This window comes from Chelonoidis abingdonii, chromosome 15 (assembly GCF_003597395.2).
Source record: "Chelonoidis abingdonii isolate Lonesome George chromosome 15, CheloAbing_2.0, whole genome shotgun sequence".
Lineage (NCBI taxonomy): Eukaryota > Metazoa > Chordata > Testudines > Testudinidae > Chelonoidis > Chelonoidis abingdonii.
In genome coordinates this window covers 48,581,394-48,606,366 of record NC_133783.1, presented here as the reverse complement: position 1 = coordinate 48,606,366, position 24,973 = coordinate 48,581,394, and the positions used below count along the sequence as shown (strand labels likewise).

At 43.8% G+C, this 24,973-nt stretch overlaps 1 protein-coding gene and 1 pseudogene across 2 annotated transcripts in view; one reads left to right on the top strand and one right to left on the bottom strand.

Moving 5' to 3' along the window:
• Positions 1 to 24,973, top strand: part of PLPP4 (phospholipid phosphatase 4) — a 111,375-nt gene that overhangs the window by 16,205 nt on the left and 70,197 nt on the right. The window lies entirely within an intron of this gene.
• Positions 19,941 to 20,158, bottom strand: LOC142047822 (U4 spliceosomal RNA; annotated as a pseudogene).

Below are 24,973 nucleotides of genomic sequence, written 5' to 3'. Positions count from 1 at the left end.
CTAGGGCTTGAGAAAGCAGTGGACTTGTAACTTGGTGGTGAGGAATCTCACTCTGAATGATTAAACTTCCAGCTCACATAAAGATTTCGGACAGAAATAAAACTCAGCCATTCACCTTTAGAACCTTATTTGAATTGAACTTTGTCAAAAAACAACATAGAATGCCCCTTGCAACTTTCCAACTCCCATTCCTTCTGTGTTTGTGTAGGTGTGTGTGTGTAGCAGGTCCTGAGACAAAAGATCCAATCTCCAGGCACAGATCTAAAGGCAGATAATTATTATTATGTACTGTATGTATTATCTTATGCATCTATTATCTGTTAAGCATCAGGAGGCCCAAACACCATATCAGGACAGGGACCAGTAGCTAGATACTGATGATAGATACAAGAACGGGGATGAAAAGGACCACCATCATCCACAGTCACATCACTGCAATAGCCTTCTGGCCCAGTGCTAGTACAGTACACTCCTATTAGGCTACTCAGTGAAACAGTAGACCAGACAGTGAAAATGGAGGAATGGCCATTGAGATGTAGAAGATGCCCCAAAACATACACCCGGTATGTGAGTTGAAGGACAAGGCCAATTTGGAAAACCTGCTGCTAAGACTCTCTCAAAGTCCCATTGTCTTTCTACCCTAGTCCAGTGCTTAACTTGTGTCAGGGCTTGCCAGGGTTGAGGACCAGCACCTCTAGGCGTGGCACATCAGTTATGAAAATAAAAAAACTTGCTTGAACACCTGATTGCTGCTCCTCACCTCTTTCATTACAAATTGAGCACTGCCCTAATCCAACCATCACCTCCTTCAGACAGTTATCAGGGCATGTCTTTCTGTCCATCTCGGAGATGGGACAATCATGAAGAGCCACACCTAGCAATTGAATTGAGTGAGCTTCAGAGGGCTCTGATAGCTGAGAACAATGTCCAGCTGTAGGATCAATGGACTGATGGACTCCTAAGACAATACAACCAGCTGCTGTCCACATCCATTGATGCACTGGTAACTATCAACCTCACAGATCGCCTGTGTTCACAGATAGCTCACGTCAGCTAAAGCATAGGGGCAGGAGATTAGCATGATGATGGCATAAGGCCCAAACCAGATATGACTGACAGCAACAGAAAAGTCCTGTGGGTGCAAGCGGTTTCAAGAGACCCAACATTGATCTTACAAACTCCCAATCAGTGGAGATGTCCTAGAATGTTGACTAATCAATCCAGAGTGCCTGCAATGATTCCCAGGCCCAAATCAAGTTGATGGTGAACATGACCTGTCCTGGAAACATTTGACCCAGTTAATTTTCTGTTCCTCTATTTAATGGGTACAGTATAACTACACACCAAACATTCTCCTCTTGGCCACAAAATAAAAAATGGAATAAAGTCATCTGTGTTGCCAGCTTTGTCAGTTACTTTGGGATATGCTCATTTATTAGGGTTACTCTTCTGTGTGTGTGTGGGGTAGGGGAAGGAGGGTGGTCTGTACTTCTATCAATGTACTGCTTGTGTCACTTATGTTCTCATACGGAGTTCTACTTCTCCCCGCTGCAAGTTTCTTCCCAATGGAGCTATCCTGCAGGACCGAGGTTCCCCAGGGCTGGGTTCTTCCAGCTCCAAAATTAGACTAACATGCACGCGTGCACGCATGCACACACACACATGTACATCTGGGAGGATTGATTTAATCAGCACTCCCAAGCTGATGCCTTATATGTCCCTGGACTCAGTAGCTGGGTCAAACAGCACCTCCAAGCACCCTCATATGTCATCTGTACCTCACCGGAAAAGAGCATGCCTGAGCAGGCTGGGTTGAGCAGTACTTCCAAGCTGCCACCCTTATATGTCCCTGGTTCAGCATGTCTCTATCCCCCCTTTCATGTTACAATTGTTCTGGTAGTAATGCACTTGATGAGCAAACCTCACAGGATTTTTGGGCTGTGCAGGGATCTTGTAGCTTAAGTACAAGAAGTGTTGCAGAGTGAATGAGGAAACCAAAAAACACCCTTGTGGAGGAGAGAGAAGCAACCAGCTTAATCATGAAAGTTATTTATTGCCAAGTAATATCCGTAGGGGAGCCAAACAAACAAAACAGTTATAATATTAAATCTAACTTAAATTTGATTATGAAAGTCAGGTTTAGAAAACTATAACTGATCACACAAATCAGGGTCAGAAGGCTACACCGAGAGAGAGAGAGCTGGGTTCTCACCACTCCATGAAGCTTGAATCGATTGGGGTCCCAGGTGGTGGTGGTAGCAGAGGGTCTGGAGTGCTGGAGATAGGCAGAGCCCCCAGCATGATCAGTCAGGAGAAGATGAAGTCCCAGTGGAACTGATGCAGATTTTGGATCCAGGCATCAAAACAGTTACTTGAGCATGGGTAGGAGTTTTTGTAGAGAAACAACAGTGGTTCAAGGGAGAACACTAGATTTGTTTATGTGTAAACAAGGGGGTATACCAAAGTTGTTTTGTTCAGGCTAGACCAGGGGTAGGCAATCTATGGCACGCATGCTGAAGGCGGCACAAGAGCTGATTTTCAGTGGCACTCACACTGCCCAGATCCTGGCCACCCATCCAGGGGGCTCTGCATTTTAATTTAATTTTAAATGAAGCTTCTTAAACATTTAAAAAACCTGATTTACTTACATACAACAATAGTTTAGTTATATATTATAGACTTATAGAAAGAGACCTTCTAAAAATGTTAACATGTATTACTGGCACACGAAACCTTAAATCAGAGTGAATAAATGAAGACTCGGCACACCACTTCTGAAAGGTTGCTGACCACTGAGCTAGACTGTGGAAGCTGATTATTCCTGGCTTTGGGCGGTGTTCCTTGGAGGGAACTCACAATGCAATTAGGGAGCTCCAGTATTTTGGATACCAATAAAGGATTTATTACTAGAATTGGTCTGAAAACTACTGAGCTGGGTGTATGCAGGAGTGGGTTCTTTAACATCTGGAGCAGAGATCCCCCACCATGCAGTGCTTTCCTGCTTCTCTGGTCCCAGAGTTCTGTGCAGTTCTTGCCTTGGAATCTCTGTTCTCCATTCTGTATGCTAACGGAAATGCCTCCTTGTCCCATCTTTGATGCAAATGAGGCTAGGGGAGTTTCCTTAATTCTGTCATCTTTATCCCAAGAGTTTAGGTGTGTCTTCCACTGCCTTTTCATTGCTTGTTGTAAGTCTTTCTATTGATGCGAATTTGGTTCAAGCAGAGGCTGAGTTGTGTGTGTGTAGGGGGGTGTCTTTCGTGAGTCAGACAGGCTGGGTACTGCGTCCTGGTTCCCTAAGAACACATAGCTGCAGGGTAACATTTACATTCCCTTTTTAATGACTGTGTGATTTAAAACTCATGTTACAACTGATTTTAAATAGAATTTTAATCAAAATGAGGTTCCATAAATGTCAAGGTCTAGTGGGGTACTGGTGTATGCAGTGATTAAATTTAGCACGACCGCCTCTGATTTAAAGCATTGAAAAGTCTTTGGCATCAACTGCAACCTATTTATCCTAGCCAGATCCATGCCTTGAAAACCAGCATTCTGATTTTCAGTGGCATTAAATAAAAATATTCCTAGCAACTCTCTTACCTTTCCATTCCTTGATTAGCATAGGAACAAATTGCTTTTATGGTCCTTCACCCCCAGTCTCCAATTCACTTCTCTTTTGGTTCATAATTATTTGATGCTTTCCCTACTGATTTCCTTCAAACATCTCCTGGGCAAAAACATGCTGAATTTTTGACGTTTTAAATGGAACAAAGTTTGATGCTATAGAGGAAACATTGTTAATTTTGTAGAAACACTGTAAGATCACTGCAGTTTGTTTATTTAGGATACCCAGGAGAGTGTGAGGATTGCAAATTATTGGGAGTCTGAGTAAACACAGTTTCTCAGTAATAAAAGATCATCCGATCACTAGGCCAGGGCCACAGTTTAGAAAAGTTTACTGGTCTTGAAAACACCTGTACCAGTCTGTTAGCTATATTCCTGTCACAAGGCGTCAGTGAGCAGCGCAACCTAGCCTGTTGTCATGGTCTCTCCAATTAAGCCTAAATCCTTCTCTGTGCTGCAGCAACGTCAGTGGTGCAGTGCCTGTGCAACTTTCTTTCCCACACGGTTTTAGCAGCTTATTGTTATTATTTATTATAGAGGTTGTCTTATTGCTCATGATATTCTAGGTACTTTCTGAGTGCGGAAGAAGTCACTGTTCCTGCCCCAAAGAGCATACAGTCTCTAAAAGGAAGGACAGTTGAGCGGGGTTGGGGGTGAAAGGGATGCAACATGCAGGGAGCTCCGGGTGATAATAGGCACACAGCTAATTATTTACAAGTTCTCCTCTCCTCATCTTCTCTCTACCACTAGGCACTTTTCATTTCAACACAACAATCCTCAGTCAATTTCAGTGACCTTATGGCCCTTTTGTCCAACATTTAACTCCTTCCTGTCACACAAATGAACCATTCAGTGGTATGCAGTGTTGTTGTAGCTATGGCGGTCCCAGGATATTAGACAGATAATGATGATGTAATATCTTTTATTGTAATAACATCTGTTGGTGAGAGAGAAGCTTTTGAGCGTACACAGAGCTCTTCTTCAGATCTTGGAAACTTACTCTGACTCTCCAACCGCACAACCCTAGTTGTCACCTACTGCCTACTCACATGCTTAAGTGCTTTGCTGAATTGGAGCCAGAATTCTCAACATGTTTAGGGGTCAAGCCCTAAATAGGGAAAAGGACTTTGTGGACCAGCTCAGGAAAGACATTACGGTTTTGATACAACTCCCATTGACTTTAATGAAAGTTGGATCAGGCCCTATATCAGTGTTCTCAACTGGTGGGTGACAATCCGTCGGCAGGTCACAAAAGAGAATAAGGGTGGCCACAAGGCATTGCACATGTTGTTATAATCTAAAGCAAAGAAAATCATACTGCCCCACTCTACACACAGCCTTACCCTTCAAGAGCAAATATTCTCTGTCAGCCTCTTGAAACACATACAGAAATAAGTGGAGTAAGGGGTCACCAACCTGAACAGGAAGGGAAACACTGCAGGTATTGGTAGAAGCATGGAATTGTGGGAGAATCAAAAATGCTAAAGTTAAAGATAAAAGGAAATGGCATAAAGCATTTTGAGCTCTGTCTGCTCACAAGTTATAGGACCTTAAAAATACAATCAGCCTACACTGATTCTTCAGTCTCATGCTGCCCTATTGGCCATTGATCCAAGGTTGGTTAGAAGAAGTCGTGTACTTTGCAGCAGTGTGATTTCTGGTTTCTTTTTGCTGCTGCTGTCCCTATCAGTCATAATAAACACCAGCCCATAATCACAGGGTCACTGTGAATAAAGTGAGGCACCAGGTTTTTCATTTCTGGAATAATAAAAACAATTTCTGAATTATCTTCATACAGTGTTACTGATTAATATTAAATAGCCTGTGTCCCTCAGGACAAGTTTCATATCAGGATTATAGACTGTTAATCAGAAGTGAGAGTAAACATTGCATATTGTTACACTAATAAAATAATACCAAGAGGATCTTATAAGAGCGATAAGGCAAAATGCCATATTTACTGCAAATATAACAAACAGTTGTTACATTCATTCATTCACACAAACACTCACACAGGTTCTGCATTAATCAGTTAGTTACCTGGAAGTTGCTCCTGACAGAATACTGGCCAGGTATAGTGTCCATGAGAGTGGAGCTGAGTCTGTGTCAGTCTGTGTCAAACTTGATGCTCCTGGAGGGTGGTAGCAGAACCAGAGATTCAAAGTTCTTAGTCTTTAGAGTCCATTTTTATAGGAATTTATTCCTGTGGCAGTCTATGGGAATTGCTTCATCCTGCTGTTGCTGAATCAATCAGCAGGTGGCACATTCCTGATGGCTGCGTGCTGTCAGATGTTGGTTTTTCTCATCCTTTGAGATGGTGGGGTGGATTCCAGTTTGCTCTCCGGGGGTCATCTGGTTGTTCCCATTTGATGCCTTTTCGGCCAATGGATACTGCATTCCTAGGCTGGTACCTCCCTGATCATTCATGTAAACCAAGCTTTCATTCACACACTTCTTTTAATCACATTTTACTGTCTCCACCACTTTCAGAGTGTTACTAATTTATTTGAGACTCCCTGCCTGTTGATTACAGAGGGAGGGTTTTTTTTTTCTGTGCTGCTTCTAAGAGCAATTGTCCTTACAATGTATCGTTTTGAGTGGAGAGTTAATTAACGCTTACTGCATTTGTTTACACAGTATCAATTACAGAGTATGCTCAGAGAACAGAGTCAATTGACTGTTTGCAAGTTTTACATAGCAATAAATTATTTTTCTGAGAACAGATGCAATCAATGGCTTACAAATTTTACACAGACTGTAGCTTGTAAGTTAACAATAAATCCAAGAGATCTTTTACTTGGTAATGCTACGAGATTTAAATTATGGATTTAAATTATGGGAGAGCAATTATGGGGAATCACTTTCATTTCTAATATAAACCTTCTTTAATATTCCTACAATATCACTGTATTTGGCAGCATATAACGCAGCATTTTAGCTATTAAAATGGAAACAAAACTCCCTTTAAATCAATATAGCTGTTTCTTTATCTCCTTTAAGTTCAAGTGGAAATATGATATTTATTTACCCTATTTGTTTCAGTGCGGCTATAACATGTTATTACAACAACCTTCCATCAAATAATCAAACAATACTTCACAAACATTAATAACTGAATCCTCACAACACCCTTGTTAAGGGATAGATATAATAATGCCCCCATTTTATAGATGAGGAAACAGACGTTAAGGCCAACATTTTCATATTATGATACCAGTCAGTTGTGGATACTCCACAGGTGTGAAAATTAGACCACTAAGGCCTTGTCTATATTGCCACTTTTCAGCACTGCACCTTTCTTGCTCAAGGGTGTGAAAAAAGTTTCAGCACCATAAAGTGGTAGTGTAGACAGTGCACCAGCACTGAGAGCTACTGCCCTTGTGGGGATGGTTTTTTTACAGAGCTGGGAGACCTCTCGACTACACAACCAGTCTTCATGCTTGTGAAGACATACCTTCATTGAGGTGCCCAAATACAGACTTAGGTACTTAGCTTTCTGCATCAAACTTTTGGCCTAAGGGACTTGAGCAAGGTCTCATTGCAAGTCAGTGGCACAAAGGAAAGGATCCCAGATCTCCTGACTCCCAGTCCTGTGCTTCAATCACTAGGCCAAGCACCCTTTTTCAAACTAAATAAAAGTTTAATTGATTTAAGATTTATTGATGGTGTCAGGTTTCTTTTAATGAGATTACAGATCATCATTAATAATAAGAACTTAGTCTTTTCATTATATTTCTACCATATAGTTCTCTTTTCATTTGCTTTCAGCCAGGGAATTCTTAGTCTCCCAAATGACTGAATAAAAATCTAATTAGAGGCAGAGCTCCTTCCTGAGACTAACCTTTATGCTAATATAAAGTCAGATTATCTCCCCAACGGTGACAACTGTTCAGCATCATTTTAGAAGCTTTGATAGAATTCTTCCAGCTTCCATGTGGCGAGCAGAATAGTAGTGATAAACCACGGTCATCACTTCTTACCTTGACCTGCCACTGCCCCAACTATCTACTTCTGCTCTGTTAACTCCACTTTACATCACAGCCACAGTCCATCTCAGGCATTTAATATTTGCCCTTTATTTGCAGAAGTCCACAAAGTGACCAACCCTCCTTCCAAATAAATCCCCAAATCCCTGTTTCCTTGAATAATATTAAATGCATAGAAGATGTGACATTTTCATACCATGAATGAAAAAATCTACAGTTATTCAGTAGGGAGGTGGACAAACAATGTTATATCAGTACCTTTTAAATGATTATTTTGGAGGGGACTATATGTTGCAGCTGGAGGAGATGATTTAGTAATCTAAGCCTCACATTCAAATCCTGAAAACTCATTCCGTACAATGGAAAATAGAGTTCATTACAATTTAATAACATAAGGTTCTATCTGCTCTGCAGATATTAAAGATCCCAAGGAATTTTTTCTAAGAGTAAACGTTTGCCCAGTGGTCTTTGGCCAGCATTTTCCTCTCTCCCCACCTGTTGCCCATTGTACGTGTGTAAAAAACACATATTCATCTTGTAATCAAATAAACTCATACAAAACCACCTTGACTTCATGGGGTTCCCCCCACATGGATCCAACTGCAGGATAAGGGTCACAATTTGCAAAATAGTTTGAGGTTAAAGATGTCCTCTAGATGCTTTTATTATTACATTCAACTCTGAAATGCACAGTGGTTGTGAAAATATTCAGGCAGAGAGGTGTCCATATAATCCCTAATTCATTGCTAGTCTTTGCCAGTAATGTAAATATTGAGAAGTTAACTCCTCCTGAGAGTTATGAAGAATATTAGATAGCCAACTCATTTTCAAAGAGTGAATATTTATCATTATTTTAACTGAAATTACTCTCATTTCCATTCTTTTATTTTAAGCAGTCTTCTTGTGTTTTATGTGAGAGATTCATTGACCTTTGTAATTTTGCTGTTACCTCTCTGGTATTTAGTAGGGCATATAGGGAACTATATTCAAAGCAGTTGCAGGCTTAGATCCACTTGCCTACAGGTATTGCTTAAAAGAAAGGAGATGTAGTCTCTTGGTATTTGAGGATAAAAGATTAATCAGCAACAAAGACCTGCCACAACCACATAGCAAAAAAAAAAATTATTATTTCCTATTTTATTTTTACATTACTTTATTTCTAATGTTCTTTCTTCCTTTCTCACTTATTTAGTATCTGACTGGACTTCCTTTTGTTTCTCAGCTATTGTAACAGATGGTGGGGGGAAGAGGGGAGAAAGAGTGGGCACCAGATTGCACCAGGGGATGGAAAACAGGAAAACGAACACTCAGTTCAGTCACAAAATAAAGGCTTCAAAGTAGAGACAATGAGGTTGTGCTTCCTGTGGCTCACAGTCAGTAAAGGGGAAGCTTCCCATGCCTTGAAGTACGTGAGCAGCATCTATGAGTAGTAGACTCATCTGTCCTCCTCAAATTCTCAGGACCAAGCCCTTCAGTCCCCTTCCTGCTGGGTTTATATTCTCTGGGAACACGGCTACCCATTAACAGTTACCTTTATAACTCCATCAGGGGCTTAGCAACCTAATTGGTGGGAGCTGTGGGAGCTTCCTGGGCTAGAATCTTAACCTCTAATTTGCCAGGCATCATGCTGAGCCCATCCATGCTCTCAGAGTTACTATTACTAGTTTTATATATACTGCTATATATGGTACTACCCAGAGGGATACCATTTTGATGACATTATTTTATGATGTAGACACCTCTCTGTAATTCCTGTCAGAGACTAGACTTTATTTCCTGACATCCAATCACATTATCTGGAGTCAGGGTGACAAAGGTCATATGACAGGGATATTCCCAAAACTGTTCCTTCTGCTTTGGCTTGTTCAGCTGCTAAGATTGAACTTGCGTTTGCTTCTCTTTGTTTTCTGCTTTGTTGGTTATTATGTGTTACATCTTCCAACGTAGGAGCACTGCCAATACCATCCTGGATAGCAAGAACTTGGGAGCCAGAGTCCTCACATGACTGGGATCAATATCCATTGACTCAAGTGACTACCATTATACTGTCCATTAAGAACTGGGCTGAGACCAGCAGATTCCTCTTATATAATTCACCAAACAGCACATAACCACTTTCATTCCCTACCAATCTGGGCAGAAAGAGGAGCCAGCTTGGTATATAATTTTTAGTCTCTTGTACCAAACCCTCCTTCACCCGAACATTTTTGTCTTGCAAGGTGCAGTAAAAGATACTACCTCACGCACCTTGTCTCTCTCTAATATCCTGGGACTGACACGGTTACACCTACGCTGCATACAAGTATAGGCGTAGTTTGACTTCTGTATTTGGGGGAGGAGCAGCTCCAGCCAGGCCAGCTGGGGGGATTTCACACCTGCCCAAAGCTTGTGGTTTGGAGGGGCAACGTCCCCCACTTTCCCCCAAACTGCACCCATGCATACAGCATTTTTTCTTGCTCAGTTTATTTATTTTAAATCTCTCTGCCTTAGTCTATATCTCTTCATTCTGCACTTCAGATTCCTGAACTGTGTTTTCCGGAGCAGTGTTTTTATGGCTCCTGGTCTCGCTGTCATTGATGGCAGATGCTGTTCCACTCCTTTTCTGTTTCTTCCTCTCATTCTGTTTCTCTCTTCTTTCTCGTCCTTTTCCTTTTTCACACCCAGTTCTTACTTTCCGCTGTTTCCCCTCCCCCAGTTTCTTTCTTTTTCTTGTTATGCATGTTCTCTTCCACCTCTGTTGCTAGTCATTTCACTGCCTCCAATCCCTGCTATCTCTCTCTCCTTTTCACCTGCTGTCCTTCTGACTTCACATTGGAGTCACTCAGCACTCAGACATAGCACCATGGGCAGAAAAGGAGGAACTAATATGTCACTTTGTCTTCCTGATTGACGATGGGCAGTGTTCACCTGAAACATGTTAAGCTCAGCATCATGCACATTCGGTAGGATAAGTAAGTGGATGAGGAGTCCCAGGTGTGCAATGGACGCATGTTTTTAAATTGAAGTTGGAGGGGGACCTATTTCCTCACCCATTTCTCTCTTGATATGAACTTATTTGCTGGCAAATAAAACTCATTCACCTTTGTGAATATTTAATTCTCCTGGAGTCTTAACTCATGTTAGTTTGTGCACTTATCCACTCAGAGTGGGATCCCTTACAGTACGCTGGAGTGGAAGCCTGCTCTAGTAGTTAAGAACATAAGAACGGGCATACTGGGTCAGACCAAAGGTCCATCAAGCCCAGAATCTTGTCCTCTGACAGTGGTCAATGGCAGGTGCCCCAAAGGGAATGAACAGACAGGTTATCATCAAGTGATCCATGCCCGGTCACCCAATCCCAGTTTCTGGCAAACAGAGGCTAGGGACACCATTCCTGCCCATCACGGCTAATAGCCACTGATGGACCTATCTTCCATGAATCTATCTAGTTTCCTTTTGAACCCCATTATAGTACTGGCCTTCACAACACCCTCTGGCAAGGAGTTCCAGAGGCTGACAGTGCGTTGTGTGAAAAAAATACTTTCTTGTCTTTGTTTTAAACCTGCTACATATTACTTTCATTTGTTGGCCCCTTTTTCTTGTATTATGAGAAGGAGTAAATAACACTTCCTTATTTACTTTATACCACTCATGATTTTATAGACCTCTATCATATCTCCCCTTAGTTGTCTCTTTTCCAAGCTGAAAAGTCCTAGTCTTATTAATATCTCCTCATATGGAAGCCTTTCTATACCCCTAATCATTTTTGTTGCCCTTTTCTGAACCTTTTCCAATTCTAATATCTTTTTTGAGATGGGGCAACCATATCTGCATGCAGTATTCAAGGTGTGGGCATACCATGGATTTATATAGAGGCAATATGATATTTTCTATCATATTATCTATCCCTTTCTTGATCATTCCCAACATTCCGTTTGCTCTTTTGACTGCCGCTGCACCTTGAGTGGATGATTTCAGAGAACTATTCACAGTAACTCCAAGATCTTTCTTGAATGATAACAGCTAATTTAGACCCCATCATTGTATATGTATAGTTAGGATTATGTTTCCAATGTGCATTACTTTGCATTTATCAGCATTAAATTTCATCTGCCCTTTTGTTGCCCAGTCACCCAGATTTGTGAGATCCTTTTGTAGCTCTTCACACTCTGCCTGGGACTTAACTATCTTAAGTAGTTTTGTATCATCTGTATCACCTCACTGTTTATCTCTTTCTCCAGATGGTTTATGAATATGTTAAATAGGACTGAGCCCAGTACAGATCCCTGAGGGACGCCACTATTTACCTCTCTCCATTCTGAAAACTGACCATTTATTCCTATGCTTCGTTTCCTGTCTTTTAACCAGTTACCAATCCACGAGAGAACCTTCCCTCTTCTCCCATGACTGCTTATTTTGCTTAAGAGCCTTTGGTGAGGGAGCTGGTCAAAGGCTTTCTGAAAATCTAAATACGCTATGTCCATGGATCTCCTTTGTCTGCATGCTTGTTGACCCCCTCGAAGAATTCTAGTAGATTGTTGAGGCATGATTTCCCTTTACAAAAACCGTGTTGATTATTTCCCAACAAATTATGTTCATCTATGTTAAGCTACTAGAGTGGGTGTTTGGAGAGCTAGGTTCAGTTCCTGACTTTGCCACAGGCTTACTGTGTGCTGTTGGGTGACTCAGATAAGGCTTGATCCTTCACAAAGTTAAGTACCTCAGTTCCCATAGAAATTCATTAGCTTTTGAGTTCTGGTCTAAATTCACAAACGTTTAGGGGATGGAGGTTTCATTTCCAAGAATTTTTGTAAAAAAGTTTAAACCATGCAAATGCTAGCAGGAGGAAATATAAGCAAATGCTCTCAGACTGGAAGAGTTACCTCTGGCCAGCTTACACAGTTCTTTTTGTTCCCACAAAGATTTGGACAAGTGCTTTTGATTTATTAATTTTGTGGTTCATTAGCTTTGGCTCTGTGGGTAAGACAGCTCAGCTAATGTTCCTAGGGTGTGTATTTTTCTAGAGCACAGGCATTTTAAAAATTGAATGTATGTATGTATTGATTATAATAAATAAATACAGAAATAAATATGAATAGTGGACAAATTCCTCAAATTTCTGACCAGTTTGCAGGTAATTTTCAAATGGCAATGGACTCCTCTTATAAAGTTTAGGTTATTGAGTCAAGGAACAGAAAAAATAACATGGATAAACTTTTTAAAAAGCACTTAACTGACTTAGGAGCCTGACTTTCAATGGGGCTTAGACTGCTAAACCATTTAGAAACTTTTGAAAAAATTTACCTCATGTGACTCATCTTGTGGCAGGAAATGCAAATATCAAGTACAGTTACTAATTTATGAATAAGCCATAGTGTTTGTGAGTAGACCATGTGGTGTCCTATTAAAGTCAATGATTCCCTGCACTACACATTTCCACCAGTTATTAGGTGAACAACTGCAAATTGCAACCAGTTCTTAGACTATTTGTGAACAGAAAAAATAAAGATCTAAATTCATCAGAAGAATTTATTAGCAAGAAATAATCTGATGAGCTCTAGTCATAGAGTTCAAAACAAGAGGGGACTATTGTGACCATCTAGTCTGACCTCCTGTATATCACAGGCCATAGAACATCCCCCAAATCATTCTTAGATCGTATCTTTTCAAAGAACATCCAATCTTGATTTTAAAATTGTCAGTGATCCATGATGACCCATGGTAAATTGTTCCAGTGGTTAAAAATGTATGCCTTATTTCCAGTCTGAGTATGTGTAGCTGCAAGTTCCATGCACTACATCATATTATACCTGTCTCTGCTAAACTGAAGAGTCCAAGTTCTGCATGTAGATACTTACACCCCAATCTAGTCACCCCTTAACCTTCCCTCTGTTAAGTTAAATGGATAAACTCAAGGAGTTCAATCACTATGAGGCATGTTTTCTAATCCTCTAATCATTCTCCTGGCCCGTCTTTGAACCCTCTCCAATTTATCAACATCCTTTTTGAATTGTGGACACCAGAACTGGGCACAGTATTCCAGCAGCAGTCACACCAATGCCAAATTCAGAAGCAAAATAACCTCTCTACTCCTACTTGAGATTCCCCTGTTGATGTATTGAAGGTATAGCATCAACTCTTTTGGCCGTCGTGTCATACTGAGAGCTTATGTTCAGCTGATTATCCACCACAGCCCTCAGATCTTTTTCAGGGTCGCTACTTCCCATGATAGAGTCCCCCATATGCTAAATATGACTTACGTTTTTGTTCTTCAATATATACATTTACGTTTAGCCATCCTAAAACATGCAGTCTCTGTCCCTAGGTGACACAGTTAATATTTGGGTAGCAGAAGCCACATATTATTACAAGTTTAGTAGGCTTTGGGCTCTTTTTGATCTCTCTCTGCCTTTGCACTCACTGTCACTCTCCTGAGATGTTTTCCTGCTTGCTGTTCTACTTTCATCTCCACTCTTTCTGATCCCAGAAACTTTCTGATGTCCCTGGTTCTTGTGACTTCACACTGCTGAATGCCAATACATATAAAACAGAGTCCTGCCTCTTGAGGTCTCTTCCAGTTCTATGAGTCTATGATTGCAGATACCCTGTGCAGTCAATCTGAAGCAATAAAAGGTTATGATTCAAAGAGCAACCTTAGTCCTTATTTGTGGTTTTTAATGCCAGTGGCAGTTGTTACAGTGGAGGCACAATTCCCAGATTCCTTGTGGATATTTTGGTGATGCCCATAGGAAGTTTGGTTAATTCTGTATCCCTGGATGGTTTTTATTGACAACATTATTTAGAACAAACATTTTAAACCCTAATATCTAGCTTTAGGCTCTTAAATCTTTAATTAGGCACCTACATATGTGGTTTCAGTTTTAGAAATCCCAAGCACCCTTAAATCAAACTGAAGTCAATAGGGACTGTTGGTGCTCAGTGCCTTTGAAAATCAGACTCCTTTTATTTCAGTGCCTAATTTCCAATTTAGGAGTAGATTGGTTAGACCATAAAGCTGGGATTTTCAAAGAAGCCTAAGTGAACTTGGCACCCAATTTCAGTTGAATTTTAATGGAATTAGGCATCAGAGGGGTAGCCGTGTTAGTCTGGAGCTGTAAAAGCAGCAAAGAGTCCTGTGCACCTTATAGACTAACAGACATATTGGAGCATGAGCTTTCGTGGGTGAATACTCACTTTGTCGGATGCTCATGCTCCAATACATCTGTTATACTATAAGATACCACAGGACTCTTTCCTGCTTTTAATGGAGTTAGGGTGTCTAACTCCTTTAGGCTTCTTCAAATCTTTCCATTCACTTAAGGCTTTGACTCAGGCTGTTATGTTTGAACATTGTGTCGTTTTGTCTGTTAGACTAGTACTAACAAATGTTATACATTTCCCCAAACCTATAAAAGTGCGGAAAGGGAGGGAAGAGGAAAGCAAATTCTATATTTGCGCATAAGAATAAAGTGTAAACTTTCTAAGTTACAACCCAGGAAACATGAGATTTTCTTTATTCAAGGCTGGATGTGGCTATGTTTTGATTTATGATACAAAGTATCTACAAACCATTTTTCTTTATGTAAGACCTGGCAAAAAAGATTATAGCCATCTATTACTAATATACATACTCATCCAAACTTGTGGTAGCTTATGAGTAGTAACAGACTGCACTAACAAACAGGACCAAAGAACATAAATCATTCATTATCAGGAAACTTAGGAAACCAGTGTATCCACATGATTGTTTAATAGGACATATGTATTCAAGCTAGTGAATTCTTAGATCCTGTTGCCCACCAGTGATGTGAACTGCTATGAAAAATAATTGGTCTTTCTATACAAAAATGTGATCTTTTTCTTTTTTTTTCTGGTACCGTCTCTTTTTTCCATTCTCTCTCATTCAATTGTTTCTTTCTTCATTGCTCACACAACAACATCCACCTCCACTTCTGCTTTCTTTTGTTCAGTTATGATTTTTTTAGTTGATTCTTGTTCAATCTCAGCAAATTGCTTTCCTTTTTGTTCATTATGTTCCAGTGCAGTACTTGACCATATTTCATAGAAACAATTAAAGGGAAGGAAGATATTCATAAACAAATTTAATAAGCTATGTGGACACAGCATTGTTATTACGAAATATATAATTATAATTGTTGGTTAAGTGCTGAGACAAAATTAAATCTGTCCTTAGAAGATTAAAGATTTTGGAAGCTTAATAATCAGAAAACTCAGTTATGATTCCGCCTAGAGCCAAAATAAGCTAACATTGTTTATTATAATTTGTTCTCCTCTGCATATGTAGTACTTTGCATTACTTTTAAGGGGGTTAACTTTTATGCCTTAATATGTATTTGCAGTATGGTTGGGTGTTGATTCCCATGAGAACTGTACATTTATTTAACTTCTCAAACAAATGTTTAATGAATACTTTTTGGTTTTAAGAGGAAAAAAAGAGACAGAAGGCAAAGAAGCAGAAAGCCCCCAAACCTTTAATTGTGCTGTCATTCGTTCATATACCCAAATGTGTGTGTTATATAAATGTGTGGTCTAATGTGACACATTTCAAGAAGTACACTAATGCTCATAGAACTAGATGCACTGCCTTGAAGCATCAATGTGCATGTATCCATTGGTCTTCGTAGCTTGAGGAAATGCATCAAGGCCTAGAGTAGACATATCAAAGAGTGTCTCTGTGCTTCAAGGCATTCCTTGGCATGTCTGTCTTTTCCAATGCCTTGAAACATCCTTGAGTCACTGAGACCACTAGATACACTGGGGAAGGTGTCATTTAAGATGTGACATTATAATAACTGCATTTGCTGAAATTCTAGTGTAGCGATGCATGACTCACTGCTGCGGCACCTCCTGCTGGTTATCCAGGGAATTAGCTCTTCCAGCCTCTGGAGCACCCTCTGCAGGCTAGTGTCCTGCTGCTGCTGGCACCCATGTCCCTCCCAGGACCCAGTGCCCCTTGTGTTTGGGGTGCTGCTGCTGCTCCCTGGCAATTACTCCCTGCAGTCTCAGGGTCCCTCCCCCAGGGGGAACCCCCACTTCTTCTATTCCTCACCTCCGCCTCAGGGTCGTAGGCGTACGGCCCAAGGCTCACGCAACTTTCTCCCAAGTGCCCGTGCCCCTGGGGCAGACTGCAGTGGTCCAGTCACTCATCAGTAGCGGCTCTAAGGGTTTGCGGTCTGAACCTGCTGCCTCTAATCTGCAACCCGCATCGCTGGGCCTCTATGGGGCTTAGGAGACAAGGCCCTGCCAGCCTGGGGAATTTCGCCAGTCTGGAGCTCTCCAGCCCTAAGATCTGGTGCGCGTTTCCCCAGCCCGAACCTTTCACTCTTAAGTCAACCCTGTAAGCGTTTCCCAGCAAGCCAGCGCTGCGCCTCTCTCTCTGAAGGGCAGAGAGAGTGTGCTGTGCTACCCCTGGCTCGAAGCCTTTTTATAGTGGCCGCTGCTGTCAGTCGGGTGTGGGCGCGTGGCTCCCAGCTGTGGCTACTTCCCTAACTCAGCTGGGACTGCTGCCCCAGCCACAGCCCTGCTGGAACTGGGCTGCTCTAAGCCCCGGCTCAGGGGCAGTGGAGCAGGGTGACCACCCGCTCTAACATGCTAGCAGGTAAGGTAGCTTTGTGTTTCATTGTTTTGCTATCCAGAAGACAACATGTGTTGTTGTCCTATAATATGTATGGCCTGGATAAGCAACTCTCCAGGAGCAAATCGCTGGCCGCTCGCCAGTGCCACTCCACCTGTTTACAACCAGGGGTGTGAGGTGCATTGGAGGTATAGAGCAGAACTGTGATTCCTTGATGGCCTGCAACTTTCGCAGAATGACTTTGCGATGGGACCGTACTGGTATCCTTTCCAAACCAGTTATAGAAGACGCCCTCAGCTGAGAAGTTGCTTCAGATCCTCGCAGACTCTCCGATGCATTATGCCTCTTGTGGGCTCTGCCTAGTATAGAGGAAAATCCCACTTCTTCCAGCTTGGCCACTGGATGGAGACATAATCCACTGATATACCTCATACGCAGCATGCTGGGGAAGGCAGGCAGTCACAGGCCAGGTCTTACACTGCGACTTTAAATCGGTTTAATGCTGCAGTGACCGCTCTGGACAGCAATCTGAACTCGGATGCAGCGGGCAGGTAAACAGGAAAAGCCCCGCGAACTTTTGAATTACATTTCCTGCTTGCCCAGCGTGGAGCTCTGATCAGCACGGCTGGCGATGCAGTCTCAAATCCAAAAAGAGCTCCAGCATGGACCGTACGGGAGATACTAGGTCTGATCGCTGTATGGGGAGACAAATCTGTTGTATCCAGCTCCGTTACAGAACACGAAATGCCAAAGCGTTTGAATAAAAACTGCAGGATACACAGCGCTGCGTGACAAGCGTAACGGGAAGCCAGAGACTCAAATGGACGCTCATGAAGGGAGGGAGGGGGTACTGAGGACTCCAGCTATCCCACAGTCCACAGCAGTCTCTGAAAATTATTTGCATTATTGGCAGAGCTCCCAATGTCTGTAGGGTCAAACACAGTGTCTGGCGTGGTTCAGGGAACAGCTCCTCAGTTTCTTTCCCCCCCCCACAACGTGAAAAAAAAGGGTAAGAAATCATTCCTTGACTACTTTCTATGTCACCCTATGTGTACTGAATGCTGCTGGTAGACGGGACGCTACAGCACTGAAGAGCAGTATCCGCTCCTCTCCATCTCCTCTCTCTGGTGGTAGACGGTGCTGCAGGACTGCCCACCATCCAGGAGAACCGCCTAAATTGCTCAACATTGAGGGCAACATTGCTACCGCTAGCAGTAGATAGGACAGAACGGCTAATAAACAAGCTTAATCATTGAAACTTGGGGCTCAAAATTTTTGCAATCACATTTGGGATTGACTCGCTTGGCAATGAGTCAATTCCTCCCTTATGGTGTTCTAAAAATAGAGTCCATTCTGCCTGGACTGTCATAGCCCCGGGAGGCTGCCTCCAAGTGCCTCCCCCCCGACATCATTTTCTCTCACTAACAAGTCTCTGTTTCTTATTCTGGTATTCCTTAATACTTCATGACACAAACGGGGGAGGGGCACTGACACGGTAGCCCAGGAAGGTTGAGGGAGGAGGAAAGCAACGGGTGCGCTTCTTGCAGGGGCAACCCCTGTGAATACTGACACGGAGCACCTGTGCTCTCTGATACACTGGATCTCTGTTACACTTGCCTATTATTCTAGGCAGGACAGTGCACCACTGACCGCTCTGGTCCGCAATCCGAACTCGGATGCGGAGTGCCGGTAAACAGGGAAATCCCCGAGAGCTTTACAGTGACATTTCCTGCTTTCACGTGTCCAGCTCTGATCACCACGGGTGGCGATGCAGTTCAAATGCAAAAGTATCTCCTGCATTGAACCTTACGGGAGATAGCAGATGTCATCGCTGTATGGTGAGACAAATCTCTTTTATCAGAGCTCCGTTAAAGAACAGGAAATGCCAAAGCTTTGAAAAATAAACTACAGGATACACAGCGGTGCGTGACAACAGTAACGGGAAGCCAGACACTCAAACGGATGGTCATGGAGGGAGGGAGGGGGTAATGAGGACTACAGCTACCAGTCTCCACAGCGGTCTCTGAAAACTATTTGCATTTTTGGCTGCGCGCCCAATGTCTGCAGCGTAATACACGGTGTCTTGCGTGGTTCACGGAACAGCTCGTCAGTTTTTTCCCCCTCCAGCACGGTAAAAAAAAGTGAAATAAATAATTCCTTGAGTACTGTAAATGTCACCCTCTGTGTACTGAATGCTGCTGGCAGACGCGATGCTGCTGCGGTGAAGAGCAGTATCCGCTCCTCTGCCCCTCCCCAGGGGTAGACGGCTGCCCAGTGAGTGCTCCTGGCTGAGTGTGGCCGGGGGCTCCGGGGTGAAAATGGGAATGACTCCCTTTTTCTGACAGTGGATGGTACAGAACGCCTGGTAACTGTCTTCATCTTATCACCTGGGGGCTGAGCTTCATCAGACCCCTTCCTCTCTTGCGTAAAGAAAAGATTCTGAACTGCATGGACTGTCATAGCCCATGGTGGCTCCCTCCCCCTCATTTGATCTCAGTAACTACTCTGTGATTCTTATTCATGCATTCTTCATAACATCATGCCAACAATGGGTGGGGGGGCACTGCTGTGGTAGCCCAGGTAGGTGGGAAGCAACGGTTGCGTTACTTGCAGCGGCTCCCTCTGTGAATACTGATGCGGAGCAGCTGTGCGCTGTGCTACACTGATTTTAATACACTGTATCCTATTCTTGTCTGGACTGACTCTATTTTTATTAACCGTAAAGGGCAGGATTGACTCAGTCCCAAGTGAGTTAATCCCCATTTTCCTTTCAAAAATTTACACAGGGTTATTATCCGTTCTGTCCCATTTACTGGTGAGTGTAACAAAAAGAGAGGGAGATGGTAACAGTTTCTGCTGTCTACAGTAGTACTGTACCATCTACCACCAGGAAGGGGGAGAGGAGCAGATTTTCAAGTAGCAATAATCACACCTCAGATTAACTTCATTGGTTATGATACTGCCACTGTGCAAAGCTCTAATGCTCTTCAGTGCTGCAGATTCGCCTCTATCAGTAGCATTCAGTACAAAGAGGGTGACATTGTAAGTACTCAAGGATTGCTTTATTTAACTTTCATTTCTCGTGCTGGGGTAGGGGAAGGAAACTGAATAGCTGTTCCGTGAACCATAAAAGACACCGTGTTGTAAGCTACAGACACTGGGCGCTAAGCCAAGAATGCAAATAGTTTTAAGAGACTGCTGAGGACTGTGGGATAGCGGGAGTCCTCAGCACCCCCGTTCCGTCCTCCATGATCCCCCGGCCCCTGATGCTAATGTTAATGGTCACGGGGGGTTCTGGGTAAATGTCGTCAGTCATTCCTTGCTCCGGGAAAACATCAGCAGACAGTCCTTTCGCACATTTTTCTCCTGGATTGCCCTTGCAGAAACAATAGCACGGCAGCAGCACTAGAGACCGTCGGCTTTTTGTTTTTCCCGTCACCATTTGTGTACTAGATGCCGTGGAGACAGAGGCGACACACTCGAGCGCTACACACCAGCATTCAATTGCTTTTGCAATGATAGCAGAGATGGTTACCAGTCGTTCTGTACCGTCTACTGCCAGAGAAAACTGGCAATGACATGACGTTATCTCTCCTTCTCTGAACTGTCCGCTGCTATCATGAGTGCCCCTGGCTAAAATCAGCCGGGGGCGCAACGCAAAAGCAAACTTGGGATTGACTCACTGGCCACTGAGTCAATCCCTCCCTTATGCTGTCTAAAAATAGAGTCAGTCCTGACTACAAGAAGAGTCAAAGCAGCAGAGAATCCTGTGGCACCTTATAGACTAACAGATGTCTGTTAGTCTATAAAGGTGCCACAGGATTCTCTGCTGCTTTTACAGATCCAGACTAACACGGCTACTCCTCTGAAGGAAGAGTCAAGTGTATTAGAAGAGCGCAGCTACTCCGTGGCTGTATTAACAGGGGGTTCTCCGCAAGAACCGCAACCATTGCTTCACTTCTCTCCCAACCCTCCGCAGCTACCGTGGCAGGGCCCACCCCCCATTTCTGTCATGCAGTCGTGAGGAATACAAGAATAGAAAACATAGACTTATTCGTGACATAAACCGGGGGGGGGGGGGGCACTTGGAGGCAGGCAGTCGTGGCTATGACAGTCCAGGCAGGACATACTCAATTTTTAGAAACCAGAAGGGAGCGATTGACTCTGCCCCAAGTGAGCCACTCCCAATTTGGGTTTCAGAACCATTGTCACAGGGGCACTCATGATAGCATCGGACACTAAACTGTGATGCACTGGCCAGGTAAACAGAAAAAGCCTGAATCCCCGCGAACTTTTGAATTCCATTTCCTGATTGTCCACCGTGAGGGTCAGCACACACACAGGTGACCACACAGAGCTCATTTGCACTCGTCACAATGCAGTCTCCTGATAATCGAAGAAGAGCGCCAGCTTGGACCACACAGGAGGTTCTGGATCTGATCGCTATCTGGGGTGAGGACTCAGTGCTCACAGCACTGCGTTCCAAAAGACGAAATGAAAAAGTTTTTGAAAGAATTTCAAAGTCTATGGCTGATGAAAAGGGCACAGCAGAGACTCCCTTCAGTGCCGAGTGAAAGTGAAGGAACTTAGACAGGGTTACCAGAAAGCCAGAGAAGCAAACGGAAGGTCAGGCTCTGAGCCGAAAACATGCCGCTTCTATGCTGAACTACATGCAATTTTGGGGTTCAGCGCTACCAGTGCCCCACCCCTGTCCGTGGATTCAGACTTTGGGATTGAAATATCAAGTGTTTCTGAGGATGTAGCCGAGGGGGAAGATGGAGACGAATTTGAGGATGAAGATGACCGTGGTGATAGCACACAGCAGTCCGTAAACCCCAACAGCCAGGATCTTTTTGAGACCCAAGAATTACACAGTCCCTGCGCTCCCAAGCGAGAAGCCCAGACAGTGTGAAGCCATGGAAGCGACCTCCGGTAAGTGTCCCTTCATTCTGTACCAAACACGGATTAAAACAAGACGGTTTTTTGTAGATCGCATTGACACCAGGGCTTTTGCTGCAGTCGCAGCCATTACTGTTACAGGAAAATTTCGTTAACATGTCTGGGGATGGAGCGAAAATCCTCCAAATTAATCTCCATGAATCGATCGTGGAGGAACTCAAAACCCTTATGCTATATGAGAACATTTCTGGCCAAGACAGCCTTCTCCGTTCCCCCATAGTAGGTAACTTTTCAACGCCATGCATTTTGCAAGACATTTGGTACTGCAGGCATTGAAGGCATTGCACTGAAGGCATTGCATAAACAAACGATCTGCCTCCTGCGGTGCTATTGTCAGGAGAGAGATATCATCCATTGTTACCTTGTAGAACATCAGGAATGTAAATAGGGGGCAGACATGGCGATTTTGCTACTGGCCAGAGCGGGGGGATGGGAGGAGGGATAGCGACGAGTTTTCAGCGTCTGGCAAGCAGGATTCTTCCCTGCTACCAGCAACGCGCTGCGGGGGGTGATGTAGGGTGATCACTAGCAGCGATCGATCGTATATGATAGGAGCCATGCGCTGTTGGTGGATGTGAAAAGGGGGGTTTGGGCTTTGCAGGTTCCTCTTAACAGGAGCAAGGCATCATATAGATCACTGTGTATATGAACGGCGGAGAAGTCAAAATTTTAAAGCCTCACTTACCATCGCCGCGTGGACGTACGGTTGGCCGTACCTGCGTCTGTGTGTGTGCCACACCAGTCACACAGACACTGAATATTTAAACGATACAAAATGCGACCTTGTATAGAGATCACATGTGCTCTGTAAGGTGGATAGTGTTCTATGTGAAAGAGTACTATCATTGCTCTGTAAAAGGTATCTTTCCACATACTTATCACCCTGGTTTGCCTTCCCCATGCAGCTGCACATTTCTCTGAAGTCCCTATGCCATCACGAGGGGGGGGCGTGCTGTGATACGGCGGAGGAAGAAGAAGACGCGAGATGAAATGTTCACAGAAATTATTGAAGTAACACGCAATGAGAGGGATAAACAGAATGATTGGAAGGATGTGGTAGCAAAGTACAGGAAAGATGCCAGTGAACGATCTGAGAGGGCTAGGCAGGAAGACCAGCGTTGGAGAGAGAGCAACGCTGGATCTGCTGCGTTCTCAAACTGAAATCCTCCAACGCATGGTGGAGCTTCAGGAAGAGCAGCACAGTAGCAGAGTGCCACTGCAGCCCCTGTATAACCTCCCTGCAAGCCCACGTCCCATATCTCCCTCACCCAGACGTGTAAGAACGCGTGGTGGAAGGCTTTCTGCACCCGCCTACTCCTCCACACCCCTGCAGAGTTCAAGGAAAAGGCTGTAATTACGCTACAATGTGCTTAGTAGCCTTTCCCTTCCCCCTCCTTCCAAAGCACAGCAGTCAGGGACACCTTCCTAATCTCTCTGCTTTTTTTATAGTTCCTTTGTAATACAGAATACATCGAAAGGGGGAGGGTGGGTTGCTTACAGGGAAATCTAGTAAGGAAAAACTCATGATTTTTAACAGATGCATAATTACTTTTAATGAATAATAAATGATTTTTAAACGATACAGAATTTATTTCCTTCGCCAACCTGTAATGAAAAGGGGGAGGGTGGGTTGCTTACACTGAATAAGTCCATCAAGTGCGGAGGGTTCATCAAGGGGAAGCAAACAGTCACACCGTACCCTGGGCCGTGCTGAAACTCGTTTTCAAGGCTTCTCTGATGCGCAGCGCCTCCAGGTGTGCTCTTCTAATCGCCCTGGTCTCTGGCTGCTCGTACTCAGCGGCCAGGTGATTTGCCTCAGCCTCCCACCCAGCCATAAATGTCTCCCCCTTAGTCTCACAAAGATTGTGGAGCACACAGCAAGCAGCAATAGCAAGCGGGACATTGGTTTGGCTGAGGTCTGAGCGAGTAAGTAATGATCGCCAGCGACCCTTTAAACGGCCAAATGCACATTCTACCACCATCCGGCACTTGCTCAGCCTGTAGTTGAACAGCTCCTGACCACTGTCCAGGCTGCCAGTGTATGGCTTCATGAGCCATGGCATCAAGGGGTAGGCTGGGTCCCCCAGGATAACTATAGGCATTTGAACATTCCCAACGGTTATTTTCTGGTCTGGGAAGTAATTCCCTTGCTGCAGCCGTTTAAACAGACTAGTGCTCCTGAAGACGCGAGCGTCATGAACCCTTCCTGGCCATCCCACGTGGATGTGGGTGAAACGTCCCTTGTGGTCCACCAGTGCTTGCAGCACCATTGAAAAGTACCCCTTGCGGTTCACGTACTGGTGCCCTGGTGTTCTGGGGCCAAGATAGGGATATGGGTTCCATCTATGGCCCCACCACAGTTCGGAAAACCCATTGCAGCAAAGCCATCCACTATCACCTGCACGTTTCCCAGAGTCACAACCTTTCGTAGCAGCAGCTTAACGATTGCTTTGGCTACTTGCATCACTGCAGCCCCCACAGTAGATTTGCCCACTCCAAATTGATTTCCGACTGACCGGTAGCTGTCTGGCGTTGCAAGCTTCCAGAGGGCTATTGCCACTCGCTTCTCCACTGTGAGGGCTGCTCTCATGTTTGTATTACGGCGTTTCAGGGCAGGGGAAAGCATGTCACAAAGTTCTAAGAAAGTGCTCTTACGCATGCGAAAGTTTCGCAGCCACTGCGAATCGTCCCACACCGTCAAAACAATGCGGTCCCACCAGTCTGTGCTTGTTTCCCGTGCCCAAATTCGGCGTTCAATGGGTAGTAGATGCCCCGTTAATAGCAGTAGCTCCAAAACGCTGGGGCCAGCGGTTATGGAGAATTCTGCCTCCAT